Source organism: Equus caballus, chromosome 16 (genome assembly GCF_041296265.1).
Source record: "Equus caballus isolate H_3958 breed thoroughbred chromosome 16, TB-T2T, whole genome shotgun sequence".
Taxonomy (NCBI): Eukaryota; Metazoa; Chordata; class Mammalia; order Perissodactyla; family Equidae; genus Equus; species Equus caballus.
The window spans coordinates 35,203,141-35,216,825 of NC_091699.1; the positions used below are offsets into that span (position 1 = coordinate 35,203,141).

At 43.1% G+C, this 13,685-nt stretch overlaps 1 protein-coding gene across 50 annotated transcripts in view; it reads left to right on the plus strand.

Annotated features, from left to right (window-relative positions):
• The window catches only part of MAGI1 (membrane associated guanylate kinase, WW and PDZ domain containing 1), a 597,491-nt gene that overhangs the window by 429,452 nt on the left and 154,354 nt on the right, over positions 1-13,685 (plus strand). For 7 of the 50 annotated variants that reach the window (XM_070238670.1, XM_070238671.1, XM_070238680.1 and 4 more), the window contains exon 1: positions 5,408-5,673. The exons of the other annotated variants lie outside the window; for them this stretch is intronic. The gene's annotated coding sequence lies outside the window, so the exon portion shown is untranslated. Of the gene's footprint in view, positions 1-5,407; positions 5,674-13,685 lie in introns of those variants that run through there. 50 annotated transcript variants of the gene reach the window in all.

A 13,685-nucleotide genomic window follows, 5' to 3' on the forward strand; every position in this document is an offset into this window, starting at 1 on the left:
AATGGCACCTCTTTTCACTCATCAAAGATTTACTCTAGAACCAAACACTATTCTAAGCATGTGTTACATGCCAGGCAATGGACTTAAGAGCTCTCCCCTCCCATCCATTCCCTTGAATGAAAGGCAGAGAACATCAGCCATACTCTGCCCATGAGCAACTTACACTCCTGCTATGGGGACATGACAACAGCATATGAAATGAGGCATGGCACTAGTAGACAAGGCCCGTAGGTATTTCCCCATAGCTATTCTGACGAGGAGCAAAATCTCTAGAATATAATGATATCTGTATGTTAGGGATTTTCATCTGTTTGGTTCATTGCTGATTCCTAAGCTTCTGGAAGGACCTAGCCATAGGATAAGCCTTCATGACACACTTATTGCAAGAATGAGTGAGCAAATTACCGTGTGGGTTTATTTTTTTAACTTTTTATTTCAAAATAATTTAGACTTGGAGAAAAGTTGCAAAAAGGGTATGGAGAGTTCCCATATATTCTCCACCCAGCTTCTCCTTATATTAACATCTTACATAACCATGGTACAGTGATCAAAACCAGGAAATTAACATTGGCACAATACTATTAACTAAACGAAGGACTATTTGGATTTCACCATTTTTTTCCACTAATGTCGTTTTTCTGTTTCAGGATCCAGTCTAGCATCCCGCATTGCGTTTAGTTGTCATGTCTCCCCCAGTCTGAGAGAGTTCCTCAGTCTTTCCTTGTCTTTTAGGACTTTGACATTTTTGAGGAAGAGCTGTGGTCAGTTATTTTGTAGCATGTCCTTCAATTTAGGTTTGTCTGATGACTGAAGGCTGGATAAGACTTTGTGCTGGAAAAGACTTTATGAAGGAAGTGGGACTTGTGGTGGACTTGATGGAGGGGTAGGACATGGATGGAGAGAAAGATCTAAAGAGGATTTTTCAGGCAAGGAGAACTGTGTGCAAAGGTATCTATCCTGGAGCACTTTGGTGTTGTCTTAGTCCTTCTTTGCACATGCAAGTGATGGGTGGCCTTAGCTGACTGGTTAAGAGTTGTAATCGCTGCTTGTCCAGCTGCCCGGCTGCTCTGGGTCTTGCCTTTTTTCTCATCAGCAAGAAGGTAGTCTTGATTCAGTCTCAACAACCCCCACCCCCACCCCCCCACCACGTGCTGCCTCCTGTGCCACTGGATTCTGGCTTTGGCTTCTTGGGTGGCAGGGCTGATGTGCTTCTTGTCATCTTTTCACCAGACTTTGCATCCTTCCCTAGTCTGGGGGCATCAGGTCTTATATTTATTTTATTTTTCTTATTACAATTATATTTTCTAGGATTTAGCAAGCACTATGTGCCAGACCTTAGGCCTTGCCTGCTCAGTGGGGAGTGATGTCATCCCTAAGGGGGCAAACATTGGTTCTTGGGGCGGGGATGGTGGGGGGAGGAAATTTTACTCTTTTTATGAGTAAGTATAGATATGTCTGCAGTACCTAAACAAACATGCAGGATAATAGATCCATTCAAAGTGCAAGACAGACCAATGGATTTTAATATAACAGAGTATAAAAGTTTCTTTGCCAGACATTTGCAAAAAATGTAAAGCAATGCCATGCTTCTCAATAAATGTTTTGTTTTGGAGAATATAGTTATTTTTCATAAAAATATGTTCTTTATGTTATCATGCAATGGGTTTACTATTGTTATTTTAAATTAATTAATAAAGACTTTTCTTATTTCTCAAAAAATAATTCATTGAGGGGGATGGATTGTGGGAGAAAACCCAAAAAAGCTCACGGGTGGGAGGGATAATGAAAAAAGGTTGAAAAACACTGATCTAGGCCAAATGATTTTCCTATATTATCTCATTTAATTTTACAATACTGCCTTGAGGAAAGTATTCTTATTATCCCCATTAAAAAGTACAAATGAAGAAACTGAGAATTAGCAGACTGGAGTAACTTGCTCAAGGTTACAGAGCGAGTGTGGACTGGGGATGTCCTCCCAGGACAGGTAGACTCCAGATTCCAAGGTCTAAATTAGATCATCTCTGTCAGTTTGTAGCCTCATGCATATTAAAAACCAATTAGAAAGTCGAGAGAAAGAATACATAGCATATCCTACAACCAAGGAAATCTTTTCTAGGCTTATTTATTCATTGGAATTTCCTGTTATCTTACCCCATGATTAAGGTTAATAATTGTGAGTTAGCTCTGGGTACAACTGCAGTCCTGGTGTTAGGATTCTGGTCAGCACAGGTGTATAATCCCATGAAGGCCAGGGCCTTTTGTCTGTCCACTGTTGCATCTCCAGGGCCCAGAACAATGCAACACATAGGAAGCACTCCACAAATATGTTGAATGAATAAAGGGAAAAGGATGTTATATTTTAAGAAAAAAATTTCAAAGCCAAATTGAATTAATTCTGTTTGATGTTAGGGCCATGATGTTTGCACTTAAAAAAAATAAACACTGGCCGGCTCCATGGCCAAGTGGTTAAGATTGCACGCTCCGCTGCGGCTGCCCAGGGTTCGGATCTTGGGCGTGGACATGGCACCACTCGTCAGCCCACGTTGAGGCGGTGTCCCACATCCCACAACTAGAAGGACATGCAACTAAGATATACAACTGTGTACAGGGGCGTTGGGGAGATAAAGCAGAAAAAAAAAAAAAAAAGACTGGCAACAGTTGTTAGCCCAGGTGCCAATCTTTAAAAAAAAAAAAAGAAAACAAAAAAAAATAAACGCCAACCACCAAAATGCAGGACAAGACTCATACCTACCACAGAGAAAATAAGTTCTGTGTGGCCAGTTGAATTTGATGTCGAAACTGCCTCTAGCTACTCAAACTCCAAAACGTATGAATTAATATTGTTATACCATGCACAGCTGATAGATTAAATGAGACTTCATTTTCCATCCATTTGGAGGAGCTGGGGGGTGGGGGGAGGCAGAACAACAACCACTATTACTGTTTGAGATAGAATGGTGGTAATGCAATCAAGTGAAATACAATGAAGGTGTCTTCTTTTCTCTTTTCTCCTTCAATCGAGTATCAAGAACTGCTATTTATGTTTGAGGTGGGGACCAAACCTTCCTGAGATGTATTATTGCACCGGACAGATGAGCAAAAACCCCAAGTTGTATTAGGATACAGTTTCTCTCCCTAAGAAATTTTCATAGCAGGAGACATGAATTGGTCAGCATATTACGTAAAACCTGGGAATTCATCTCATAATCCTTACCAAGGATCACACACATGCATCTGCTTGAGATACGTTGAATGTTCAGGAGTGGCTACAGAATTGTTAGATTTGCCAAACTACCCCCTACAGGCAAATGCAAATTTCAGTTTTCACAGGCCCTTCCCAAAGTAATTCATTCAGAGGATCTAGTCCCAAAAAAGGCTAGATTGGTTCAAAAGAAGCCCATTTTCATATATATGAGTGGAGATAGACAAAAGGATGGTGACGTCACCCTCAAAGTCCTCATTTTCCTGTTCCCAGTGGCATTTCCCGGCAACACTGAGAGTGCTTCTAAGAAAATCTACCACAAGCACAAATGAAAGGAGAGGTGGTGTAGCTCAGAATCTGAGAGTGGTCAGGAATTTTTCTGGCTGCTTCAAAGGAAAAGCCAGTCTCCCACCCCCACGTGAGACACAAGCTTCTTTTGGATGTGGGTTCAAATATCTCTTTAAGTCACATTTTTTAGGGTCCTGTAAAGTGGCTTTTTTGTTTCCCTTTGCTTTTAATTCCTCTTTTCCCACTCCCTTGAAGCTTAGAAGACTCGGCGTTAGATGGTAACCATGGTAATTGGATGGTGATGTTGGGAAATGGGGACTCAGGCACCCGCACACTCAGAGCCCTGTTACCTGGGGCAGGCTCTACTCCAGTCCTCTTCATGGAGAGCTGGGTGCTTCAGGCTTCTGATTACAGGCTTTCTGTCTCCTCACACTCAGACTTTGAGAACCCTCTGAGCAGGAACGCTGCTCGTACTACACACGCTCCATTCCGCACAATGAATGACCTAATATAATTATTCAAAATTGAAAATCACTTTCCCTTCAACATGAGTCATTCACCACCGCCCCCGCCCACTTCTTCTTGGAGTTCCTAACTTAGACACACCTTTTCTGCGTCTTATCAGAATCAGGCTTATCTAGTCCTCTGATGAGCTCCACATAGGGAAATGATAGCAGCTTTGCTTGGGGGAACTCCTCTTGCCAAATCTTTCCCATGTGGCTGCTAAAAAAGACACCTGGGCAGCTCTTTTGGCTAATACATCTCTACACCCTTGAGGGGAGGCCTGCTTCAGACCCGCAGTGTGGATTTTATCGTCCTCTGCTTCCATAATTCACATGGAAAAATCATTTTAACAGTATGTAAAGTATATCAAATAATTGATTTTTGGCTTCCTCCTCAGGATATGATTTGCTGTCCTGGGTAGTGATGTGAGCATGCTAGGGGCCAATCGCAATGGAGTCAAATGGATTATTTCCCATGAATGCCCCACTCACTATTGCCAAGGTCCACCTGATATTATAGCTAAAATCCTACATGAATCAAAGAAAGAGCTGGTCTGAGGTGACAGGTTCAAAGGGGGCTCTCTGGGACTTTTATTTTTTCTTGGCCCAGGGAGTCCAGTTTTTTTAGGTTTTATTCTTGCTAAAGAAGAGGTGAAATATCTTCCAGAATTCAAAAGGCATGCCCTCTTGGCCTTAAAAGTTTACAAAAGGCAGTAGCAGGGGGAGACCAAGATCCAGGACTTTAAACTTGGACTGACTTGGGACATTGCTCCAAGCACTTCTTAGCTGAGTGACTTTTAGCAGTTACTTAACCTCTCTGAGTCTCATCTTTCTCATCTTTCAAAGGGAAAACAAGTAGTTACCCTTCCTAGGGTTGCATGAGGGTGAGATGCATCAGCTTTGGGGTTGGAGAGTAGAGCCAGGATAGATTTTTAAGGGACCTTGAATGCTAAACTAAGGTGGTTAGCTTTTATTCTATGGGTTGGAGCCAATATAGGTTTCCAGAAGATTGGAGATAGAATTGGATTTGTGTTAACCAAAATGGGGGTGGTGGACTGGAATACCGGCACAGTGCTTTAAACATGATCTGCATCAGTACAGAATATTTTTGGCTTATAGTAATCACTAAGCAAAATGACAGGTGCTATTGAATAATTATTATAAGTAAAATAATGCTGATGATGATGGTAATGGTGATGGAAGGTTCAGCTTTACTCCTGCTGTATTTTAAAGTAAATCTGACTCTCCTGTTTGGCCCGCATCTCCACATCCATTTCCAACATTGTAGCAACTCATAGTGGGCCCATATTTCCCTGGCTACCCTGAGCTGGGACCATGTGACAACCCCCCCTCCCGCGCTGGGTGCCCTGAAAGCCATGTTTATCTCCCCATACTCCCACCCCCACCCCAGGCCATGTGCATAGGGGTGGGCGGGAGACCGCGCACTCCCAGGGGACCCAGCAGCGGTCCCTGAGTGTGAATAGCGCGCATTGACGCCGCTGCTGCCCGAGTGAGCGGGCTGGGGACGCCTGGGCAGTGCCTCTGCCTGCGGGCCCCATAAAAGGAGCAGCTGCCGCCAGGGCCGCTCAGATGCGCGAGGATGAGGCGGGCGGCGGCTGAGTGCGCGCCTGGGCTCCGGCAGTGACCGAGGCGGACCTCGCGGCCGCTTGGAGACCGCAGGTAACCGCGCGCGGGCGGGCGGGTTTTGTCCTTGGGCTTGGATGTGACAGCAGGAGGAGGGGAGAGGCGGGGGTCAGGGAGGCAGGAAGGAGGCTGGGCAGAGATGAGGAAGAAGGGAAGCAGGGAAGACGAAAAGAGGAGAAAAGGAAAGGAGGGAAAAGGGGAGGGAGGAAGGGAGCGCCAGGGAGCAGCTGGAACGCGCTGCACTTGCCTCCAGCCCGGGTATTCAAGTTCCCCACCTCCGACCTCTCGCAGCCGGCGGGCGCTGGCTGCATCCCTCACCGAAACGGTCCCACGCGTCGCGCGCGCATCGCGGATGCTCCAGCCAGCCATGTTTTCTGGGCAAGCATCTCCGCCCGCACAGCTGAGCGGCAAGGCCGGCGCGCGGGGACAGCCTTGGCTGCCGCGGAGGGGCAGGTGGAAGGATCCGGGAGCGGCCGGTCTTCTCCAGGCTCGCGCTGCTTTAGGGACTAGGGTCTTCTGGAGGATGCTTTGCTTTGCCTCCAGTGCGTTCCGAATCAGGGTCCCTTCCCCCTCGCTGCCTCCCATTCCCGCCGTCTCCACTTCCCTGGCTTGCTGCCACTTAATGAACTGTTGGCTCCCCGCCTTCCCCCTCTCTCTCCCTACTTCTCCAGTAGCCGATATTTTGAGCTTCTTTAAGAGTGTTGTTTGCGTAAAACTGGGCTCAGCTGGAGAAAATGGAGAGGGACTGAAAAATAGGAGGCCCTTTTGTGCAGAGCCCCGTTGTAGAGCCGTCTTTCTCCCACCTTCCCCGAGCTCTGGAGGTCCCCAACACAGAATGAGGGATGGTAGGGCTCCCCAGACCATCTCGGCTTGCTGTCTGTCAGCTGTCCCATCTCCTCCCCTATTTGGAATTTTCATCTCTGGGCAAAAGGTTGCTCTGAGGCTGTGACAGCTCCATTTCACCTGGGATGCCCCTAAATACCCCATGGCTCTAGTTTCCATGGCTTCCCTGCCCACTCACAGGAAATGCAACTCTTGGCAACCATGCCTGTCTGCTGTGAGCAGAGTTTCTTCCTCCAGAGCAAACCGGATCCACATCAGTGGCTGTATGAATTCTGGTCTGGGTTGGGGCATTCTTAGAGACCTTTGCTTGAGGACCTCTTGGATAGGAGTTTGGGAGTTTCTCAATTACTCCAGTTACTCCTCAGTTGAATGTTGTCTTTAATTTTCTCCTAATAACAACGCTTTTCTACAGCATCTGGTGCATTTCAACCCCAGGCTGTGCCCTGAGGTGGTCTTGTGGTGGTTTGGATGTGGGATAGAACATATGTGATTGTAGCTCTATTATAGAATGAATATGGGCAGTATAACCACAACAGTGGGCTATATGGAGTGCCTAAGCACAGGGCTGATACTGTTCTCGGCTCTTTACAAATGTTATGCTCTTAGTTACATAGAGCCACCAAGAATCCCCAGTTGACAGATAAGCAGAAGCACGGGGAGATTAACGTGTGCAGTGTCCACAGCAACCACCTGGCTGTGCTGTGATTGAATCTGGTCAGTGTCACTCAGTGCTCGTGTTCTTAACCCTGCCTCTTTGCAGAAGGTGGACAGTAGAACTTCTCCATTATTCTGGGGATACCAGGAGGGGGGTAAAAGAACAGTAACTATAGGATCAGATAGCTGTGGGTTGAATCTTGGATCCAACGTTTACAGAATTTGTGAGTTAACCTGTGCAAATCCTATGTCGTATGTTGTACAGTAATGGGTATAAAATGCCTAGCACATAATTTATAAAGTTATTGTTAGATGTATTTTATAGTTGCAGGAACACAATGCCATAATCAGTTAGAGATTTTAAAGCAGAGGCTGTCTGGATTTATGTTCAATTCTATCACTTAGGGGCTGAATGAACTTGGCAAAATACCTAAACCTCTCTAATCCTCAGTTTTCACATCTGTAAAGTGGGTTGTTCTGTACCCAAATAAAAAGATGTGCTTAAAACAGCACGGGGCCCGACGCACGCAGTGCTCAAGAAATATTGCTCTTGGCTTTATTTTTTTGTAAATCAGTATAGATTCCTATATTGGATTTCTTTTTATTCTGTAATACCTGGATTAGTATGGTACAACATCACTCCTTGGGCTGCAATGCATCATAGATCCTCTACAAATCTTAGCTTAAAAAGTTTGCTTGCACACATGTACACCCACACTCGTGTTTGCATGCATGCGTGTGTCTGTGTGGACATACACACACAGTCCAGAACGTCTACATTTGAAATTATAAGAACTTCGTGAATTCTGACTTGTTCACTAAGAGCTCTGTTTCTCTTGGCAAAGCAATCACTCGACTTTTAAGGGGTGGGGAAACTTCAAAGTTAATTTTAAAACTGTTCTGAAAACCAGCTGGAAGAATTAGCACCACACCTAACAGTTGCAAGGGGAAAAAAATGAGTTGACTATGACATTTACTTTCTTCATAGACTCTTAAAAGCTGTAGCATATTCTGCTAAACTGTTACAAATAATCAACCAAAATCTTAAACAATTCTGGAGTGAGTATCTTCTCTGATAACGGTTTTAGAGATGTTGGTAAGTGAGAAGTCATTGAATGAAACGTTTTCAAAATACAATGTTGACGTGGTATAAAAAGTTTTAAACAGCTGTTTAGTGTTTGGCCAAAATATTTATAAATGAAGAGGATGCTTTAAGACCAACGTTTATAAAAAAAGAATGTGTTAACTGGAAAACAACCTAAATACCCATCAGTGAGGGACCAGTTAAAGAAATTGTAGCATATACTTACAATGAGGGGAATATACAGTACCTGAAATAATGACATGTTGTATATGCACGGAGATGTCAACTCCATGAGCTCAAGAATTTCGTCTGTTTTGATTACTTCTTTAGCACTTCCTAGAGCATTTACCACTTAATGATTGCTCAATAAATAATTGAATGAATGAGTAAATATTGCTCTGAGTCAAAGTGAGGTGTTGAACTGTGTCTATAGTTCATTGCCATGTATGTTTTTAAATGAGCGAATACAGTAGTTCCCCTTATTCTTGGAGGATATGTTCCAAGACTCCCGCTGGGTTCCTGAAACCATGGATAGTACAAAACCCTGTATATATGTATATTTATGTACAGGTAAAAACTGTACATACATAACTCTGATAAAGTTTAATTTATAAATTAGGCATGGTAAGAGATTAACGACACCATATAATAAAAGTAGAACAATTATAACAATATACTATAGTAAAATTTATCTTAGATCATGGCAACCACTGCATATGATTTTTTTTCTTTTATTAAGTCAAGAACTTTGGCCTTTTCACTTAATGAAAGCACTTTACAGCTTCTCTTTGGCAGATCTGAATTACCAGCATCACTCTTCTTGCCCTTTGGGGCCAATGTGACGTCAAATAAGAGTTACTTGAACACAAGCACTGTGATACCATGACAGTCATCTAATAACAGGCTACTTAGTGACCAGTGGGCGGGTAGTATATACAGCTTGGATATGCTGGACAAAGGGATGATTCACGTCCCGGGTGGGAGGGAGCAAGACAGTGTGAGATTTGACCACACTATTCAGAACAGTATGCAATTTAAAACTTATGAATTATTTCTGAAATTTTCCATTTAATATTTTTGGACTGCGTTGACCGCGGGTAGCTGAAACCACTGCAAGTGAAACCATGGATGAGAGGGAACTACTTCACGCGTGTGTGCCTGTGTGTAGAAAACAATGGCAGTCTGGGGAAGGACTGGAGGGCTGGGCATGGAAGGGAGGTTGGTTGGTTTTTTGTACCATGGACTAATTAAAAACAAAAAAGTTCAGAGGATCTGGTTCCTCTGAATTTGGACTTAATTTTTATTCTGTGTATCTCAGCCTTCTCATTACCCTTTACTATAGGCTGTTTAATCTCTTTGCCTTGTTAAAATACCTGCAACCCTTTGATAGGATGATAAGCATGGATCTTTTTGGTTGGGGGTGTCAAGGTGTCTAGATGGAATTCCTATATAGTAAGTGGTGCATCATCCTGCCTATGAGAGCGCTCATGAAGGAGACCCTACTGTTGTCCATTGGAGCATTCTCCGTGGACCTCCCATGCCTTATATGGAGCATGGTCCCTCTCAGGAACTCCATAGATACTTTCAAATGAATGGATGGGTAGAGTATGAGTCACCTAAGAGTTTATAACTTCATAGCAATAAGGGCAAGTCTCAAAGTAAGCCATTTTTGCTTCAAGATGGGTACTTCCTAGTCTTTGAGAAGCATTTTACATGCACTTCCAGAATTCTGACCTCTCGTGTAGGTCCATTAGCGGGGTAGTCTCCAAAGTGCAGGATGACCCGGGAGAATATAGGAGGAAACTGTTTAGAGTTCTGTGTATATACCTTTTTTGAACGTTATCTTTTTAATATCACATATACCCCAAACGCTAATAATATCTGGTATTTGCTTTCTCTTTTTTTGTTTTGTTTTGGCTGAACCCTTGAAAGTTTGTTGCCCACATTATGCCACTTTACCTTTGCCCACTTTTTCTTTCAATTCTTAAGTTTCTTTTTAAGGTACCATGTTTTGTGATAGTTGTTACGCTGTTCTTTCTTATGGATTCATAATGACATGTTAGTTAGGAAGAAATATATATTTTAAAAGTTGGGTCTAAAATTTTAGTATGTGTCCATTTCTAAGATTTGGGTCTTAATTTCTATCCTTAACCATCTTGGTAAACTGAACGTAATGCACAGTTTCTGTGGCAGCCTTCCAAAAAGACACTGATCCTTATGTCCTAGAAGAGATTGATTGTAGATGACAATTATGGTGAAGATGTTAGCAACCTGTTAACATGTGTATGGCACTTTGTAAGTTGTAAGTTACACTCACGTGTAGTCCTTAATCCACAAAATAACGCTATCGGGTTTGCATTATGTTTATTATCAGAGAGAACACTAATCACACTACTTATTCCTCAGTATTTCTAACAGCACGTATATTCCTTGACATTCTGGAGCTGGCCCACCGCTATCAGTTAAGCATTGGTGATGGATCAGGACAAGAGCGCCTGTCATCATGTCTTCACAAAGAAAAAAATATAAAAATTGTCCGGACCACAAAAATGACCAAACATCCTCCCATCTTGACGGATATGACTGACTGTCGCTTGTTTATTTTTGCAATTCTAGTTGTACAGTTGCTTCATTCCTCTTGCATTCTAGATAAGATTTAGCTCCACTTCTTAGCAGCATCCAGACCAGAACAAAAACCTGCTTCCTTGAACCCTCCCTCAGATCACTTAAAGCCACCTGACACATGCCCAAATCCTATAAGAGCCCTTTGCAGTCCCCTCTGTTGAGCCACCCCGCAATTCCCCGTATTCTGCACTCTCTCTGTTGCAATGAGTAATAAACTGTTTGTTCAACTACCAGTATGTTCCTGATGGTCTTTGAAGCATTTGCAATTTAGTTGTTTATAAACAGAAGGACTTTCCAGAGCCTTTGAGTAATATTTTAAAGTAAAATACAGCATCTTGTCTGTAAAATAGTAATTACTCATTCTAGAGAATCTGACAAGTACAGAAAGGTACCAAGAATAAAAGAAAAATTCTTCCTAATTCCACAATCCAAGAATAATCATTGTGAACATGCAGGTAAATTTCCTTTATATACATCTACATCCCTCTCTCCATTTATACACACATACACACACACACATATACACACTATGCACACACACATGACATAGATAATTAGGATTATCCTGTATATGTAGTTTTGTATCCTGCTTCTTTCATTTGATGTATCATGACTATTTCCTTATAAAATTTGATTTCCCTCAAATACATATTTTTAATTGTTAAATGGTATCGTGTCCCATGAGACTAGAAAGTTGCTCAGTAATGATCCTATATAAGTTGATCAGGGCCAGCCCCATGGCGTAGTGGTTAGGTTTGTGTCCTTCGCTTTGGCGGCCCAGGGTTTGTGGGTTTGGATCCTGGGCACAGATCTACACACCGCTCATCAAGCATGCTGAGGCAGCATCCCACATACAAAATAGAGGAAGATTGGCACAGATGTTAGCTCAGGGACAGTCTTCCTCAAGCAAAAGAAAGGAAGATTGGCAACAGGCGTTAACTCAGGGCTAATCTTCCTGACACACAGACCCCCCCCCAAAAAAAATCAGTTTTTCCTATTTAACTAGCTCTGATAAACATCTTCATGTTTTAATGTATGTTTAGATTTCTGTTTTTTGAGGATTTCCCTAGAAAAGTACATACCTTAAAAAAGTTTTCCAGGGGCTGGCCTGGTGGCACAGTGGTTAAGTTCACACGTTCTGCTTCGGCGGCCCGGGGTTGGCTGGTTTGGATCCCAGGTGCAGACGTGACACCGCCTGGCATGCCATGCTGTGGTAGGCATCCCACATATAAAGTAGAGGAAGATGGGCACAGATGTTAGCTCAGGGCCAGTCTTCCTCAGTAAAAAGAGGAGGATTGGCAGCAGATGTTAGCTCAGGGCTGATGTTCCTTTAAAAAAAAAAAGTTTTTCATATGTGTTGCCTAATTATTTATTTTAAAAAAAAAGATTGGTACTTGTGCTATCCAGAGATTCAGTGACAGTTGGGAATCGGGGCTTGTTGCGCCATAGGGAGCGCTGAAGTCCTGTGTCAGCGTCTCTGCTGCTCTGCACATCTGCCGCCTCCTTCCCTCACACAGCAGCCTGGCGGTTGCATTTTACCAGCTTGACTGCATTTGCTGTCACCATGTGGAAGAAGAGAGAGGGGCAGTTTCCAGTGAAGGAGGAATTAATGTACTGTGCATTGATGCACCCCAGTGTGTGTGAGCTGTATTCTTCTAAAACATCTTTAAGGGCAGAATCTGATTAATCATTGCCTCTTCCTTGGCACCAAGCAGGCAGGTTTGTGAAATATGCTGTCCAGTAAACATTTGTGTCCTAAACAGATGATAATCCTGTTTCAGACTTAAAGCAGCCTGCAATATTAAAAATCCTTTAAATAAAATACAGCTGTCTCCCAAAAACAAATATAAAAATTTAAAACCCCGTACGTTTTTTGATTTATATTCATTGTGTCAATTCTCTAAATTTTATTGAGGGCCTCCTTTTGGCCAGGCACTGTTATGGGCACTGGGGGCATAGCGGTGAACTTAGCCAAGCTTATATTATGGAGAGTGGATACAGAAAATAAACCCCAAATAAATGTAAAATGCCAGGGAGCGATACATGCTGTTATCTCAGCAAATAATGAAGCAGGGTGAGGAAGACAGAGTAAAGGGGTTTGTGGTTATTTGGATAGAGTGGTCCAGGAAGGCTAATGTAAATTAAGAAGTCTTCTCCTATTTATTGGTTTTGATTGTTGATACAGAATATTCATCATAGCTTAGATGTGGCTGGAGATCTAACAACCACTTGTCACTGTGTGTGGTTTGTGACTCTCCCTTTGAGCCCATCTCAGTGACGAGCACTTTCCACATGTTATTTTAATCTAATATTCCCACTGCTCTTAGGAGATAGCTGTTAGGCCTTTTCTATGGAAGTAAGCGTATGGGAAACGAGAGAGGTTAAGTTACTGGCCTGAGTTCACATAGTTCCTGAGGAAGGGCTGATACTCACCTCCAGACTTGGTTGAATTTATGGGCCCTTGAAGCCCATCATTGGCGAAGGCTGAGAAGTCTAGAGCTGGTCCTTCCCTGTGTTCCTGAGACTAAGAAGGAAAAGGCACTTGTGGTCAAAACTACTGGTGAAAGGTTAATTAGAAACCGTTGGTATGTAAACTGTATTTATATTGATGACAGGCTGCTTTTGTTTCCAGAAAGTGGGTACAGGCATGGGCCTCTCTTCATATGCTAACTAGTTGTACACAGTCTGCTAAAGTGCAAAGGAAGCCAGCTCCCTTTGTGTCTAGGAATAGCATGGAAAGGCTTGGTCTACTTTTCATCCGAGTGGGGCTGCAGTGAGTTATTTAACATGTGTTTCCTTACACCCCCGTTATTGAGTACATATGCTTTGGCCCACGATCACA